This window comes from Galeopterus variegatus, unplaced genomic scaffold, assembly GCF_000696425.1.
Source record: "Galeopterus variegatus unplaced genomic scaffold, G_variegatus-3.0.2 Scaffold402, whole genome shotgun sequence".
Lineage (NCBI taxonomy): Eukaryota > Metazoa > Chordata > Mammalia > Dermoptera > Cynocephalidae > Galeopterus > Galeopterus variegatus.
The window spans coordinates 31,675-35,680 of NW_007726513.1; positions in this window are offsets into that span (position 1 = coordinate 31,675).

Sequence of the window (4,006 nt, forward strand, 5' to 3'; positions counted from 1 at the left end):
CTCCAGCCATAGAGCTGGGACAATCATATAGCTCACCTCATGCATTTCCTTTCTCTCAAAGATCACAGTCTTACATTGCTTGTTACCCAATGCCTGAAATCTGATGCCTCACATATTTTATCTCATTTTTGAGTTGTTTTGTGCTATTCCAGAATCAGGTATCACGATTGGAAGTGGGAGTTCAAGACTTACATCTTGATTTCATCCCTACCTGAAATTACATTCCCACATTGGGCAGATATACAGGCACCATGGCACTTCGATGTATTGTCATTAAATAGCCCCCATTCTGGTTGCAAAAAGTCAAGTAAAGGTTTATGTTAAACCATTTTAAACTCAAAATTATATAGGCCATGCCTAGCAAAGTGCCCGGCACAAATATGTTCTCTTCTCAATTATTAAGTTGTTTTCTGGATAGAGCAGGAAAAAAAAGTGGTAGCAAGAACACACTCTTTACAGTTATAACTTATCTAACAATTAACTCTGTGATCCTGGACCAACAACCATTCTGTTTTTGACCTGCTTTTGTTTGGGATCACTGCAGTAACTTCACTGAAAACTATGGATACCTAGTTGTAAATTTATTTTTGTAATTTGCTTGGGTTATTTCCTCTGGATATTCTCTGGGATCAGACATCATTGTGGTAGTTTTCTTGCAGAACTAAACAGGTTTCAAGTTAGATAACTGGGATGATAACTTTGGAGTGCTTCTTTCAATTTCAGAAAGAGCTTTACTCCATAATTGTGTTGAATTCATCTAGAAAGAAAAGAATGAATTACAGAAGAAAAATCTGGGTAGCAAATAGCAGTTTGGTAGTATCAAGGAGGTGTAAGGAGGACTTTCAATTAAGAAAATGATGTAAATACATACACACACAATGTCATGTGAGTAATTAAATTGTTCTTTCTCTAGAGAGAAATATTAAGCAATATTAAGGTCTCAATGGGCCAAAATGTTACACTGATGCTATATAATTATACCTATCAAGCTAGGGCTGGGTCTGGAGCTCACAGACCTCTCAAGCCTGTTGTCCAGACTGGGTCACAAACCCTTCACATGCAGCTCTACAAGCCAGGTAAAAGGAAGAAGGTCCTTGGAGCCTTGGCTGAAGAAAGAATAGCCTTTATTCAGCACACACATGTCTGAGAGCTAGGCAGTCCAAAGAAAAACTCAGAAACTCAACTGCTACTGGCAAAGTCCAGAGAAAAACTGAGCAGCTGCCAGAAAAGTAAACATGCTCTATTTTTAGATGTGAGCTCTGCCAGCCAGCTGCTGCTTCACAAACTCAAGAAGAACACACAGGAATAGCAACAAACTAAAGAAGATACATTGGTGCCCATGTGCACTAACTCCACCCATGCACAACTTGTTTACAAAGAATGTGCTGCACCACCTCCAACCGGACCTGAGGCAAGGAGACCTGACTAAACTATTCTGTTTTCCTCACAATACCTTTCAATGAAACATCAAAGATGAAATGACTGTGGACTAAGGTGGCCATAACTCAGCTAAAATGCCATTATTTAAAAAAAGGCCAACAGATGCAAGAAGAGCACTTACCAACATGATCTAGTGTTCTCTCTCAGTGCAAAGTCTTAGGACTGACACCTGTTCTGCTCAGCCTTTGGCCTGGTGCCTCCGGTTGACATTTCCAGAACAGTCTTCACTCACAGGCAGAGTCAAGTTGGGGTGAAAAGAAATACACCAGGTCACAAATCACTTTTTTTCTCTTTCCCCATTTCTTATTCAATTATGAATCCTGTTTTGCTCTGGAGAAAAAAATACAATCCCTCTGGGGTTTTTTTTCCCTCTGGGCTGTCACCAATTCATCCTGCCTCCCACTATTTGAATACTTTATTGCTTGAAATTTAAGATGTCTTGGGTACTGAGAAGTCTGAAGCCCAAGAAATTTCAAGAATTGGCCTGCAAGACTAATGCAGAAATGGGATGTGGGGTGGCCATGCCTACAAATATCCTGCAAAGAAATAAAGGAACAAATGACAATATTAAGATAAATGAACTCAGTGAAGTAATTGAGTACTACATGAATTTTGGATGCTACATAATCATTTTCTGTTGATCTTTTTCTCATCATTATATACAATTATATATGTGTGGCTTCCTGCCTTCACTGCCACAGTTTAATGGTACAAACTTCAGGTACACAGTCCTTCCTCACTTTCTGTGCCCATTTCTCTGGCATAGATCATTGGCAGTAAATGCTGAGGGCTACTGTTTTTTAAGCAGTGAAAAATATAATGTTCCATATAAGGATTATCCATATGTAGTAATGCTAAAGTCCTTAACTCCTTGACCCTTCTGAGGTCACCCTTTTCTTCAATAACCATCCTGCGGGCTGGTCTGATGGTAGTGAGTTCTCTCAATTTCTACTCTTTACCCCCTTCTCACTATTGCACTTGCCTAGACTTTTTTTTTTTAAAGAGCAAAACCCCCAAATAGCAGTTGCATGATAAGGGATTCTTGACTATCCTTGACTAGTCTCTAAAAAAAAATAACCATCCCATATATTGTGGATAGTCCAGTGTGTTCTCCAATTTCTCAACAGATTCTAGCTTGAGACTTAGTTCTTCCCTTTTTTTCTTGCTCCATACTCTTGCTTCTGACCTTTCTCAGTTTCTTCTCTCCATCTGCACATTGCTTGTAAGCTACCCTAGCCCACTCTAGTCTGCTTTGTTACCAGATATGGACTCACCACCCTCTCCTTCATGACCATGCTCTTGTAATTAGCAGTGTTTTATTGCATTTTGTTGTTTTATATGCATAATATAGAGGAATTATAACGCAAAACAGGGAATGACTTAATATTGAATCAGTTATTGGAAATCTTCACCCTGTGGGGTCCTTAGTGGACTCACTAGGTAATTCTGGAGCCTGCTGTCTGCCCTCTAGACTCTAAGAAAGCTTCTTGTTTTCCATCTGTCTCTTCTATAGTTTGACCCTCCTGAGCCCTGCAGTGGTGGGGGGAACCCACTCCAAAATTCCTCTAACTTTATGATGCAGAGAAATTTGGCTCTCTCTTAGGCTCAGCCTCTCGTCCAGACTCTCCTGGGGTCAACCCTCACTCAGTTAAAAAAAAAAAAAGCTCATTGGATGCTTTCCCAAACAAAAGAGCAGTTTTCTTTTTGAGAGGATTTCTGCCACTCTTGTAGAGCAGCCAACTAAAACGGATGTCAGCTTAAATTTCTTTCTTTTTTTTTTAGTTACAGACATAGTTTCTCTAAAATAAGCTTACATAACGTTGTTTTGTTTTGTTTTATTTTGTTTATGGCCATATATAATGTTTTAAATAAAGTGATTTGACAGATGATTTAATAAAGAGATAGTCAAGGATGAAGGGCCTAGTTGTCAAAGGAGGTGATTCTATCCAAGCAGGAAAAGTTATAGACAGAAGAAGAAAAAGAGTTTGTGATTTTTATTTCTTTCTTCCAGTGCCCTCAGCAATGTGTGGAAGAGCATAGGTCAGACAAGCAGCAATAATTGTCTAACTCGTAGCTTCTCAAAGCCTGGAAAATAAAGCTATCCCTTAAGTAACTGAGGGGCAGAACCAGAGTCCACAAAGAAGAGATGAAGGTTCAATTGAGGCTATGAAGGGTGAGAAGAATTCCAGGCAACTTCTCCTATTCCAGTAATGCAGCTGAAGCTTGGGAAGCCAGAGGCTCTCAGAGGCAGGCACACTCCAAGTGTCACCTTAGGACTCCGTCAAGGACAATGATGGCCCTGAGAGGAAAGGGGAATGGGTTTTGCAGACTGTTTTAACTGCATGTCATTTATGTCCTCAATATTACTATATAATATCCGAATTGTATTTCAGGGATTCCTGGGAATTTTGAGAAAGGGCCATATATCATATGACAACATTTCATAAAATAAATTAGCTACAGAAATTCGCCAGGATGCTTACACAAGGCATGTGATTATTACAAATATATTTTTAAAAGCATGACTAGTTTTAGATGTAATCTCCTAACAAATTCGAACATTGCC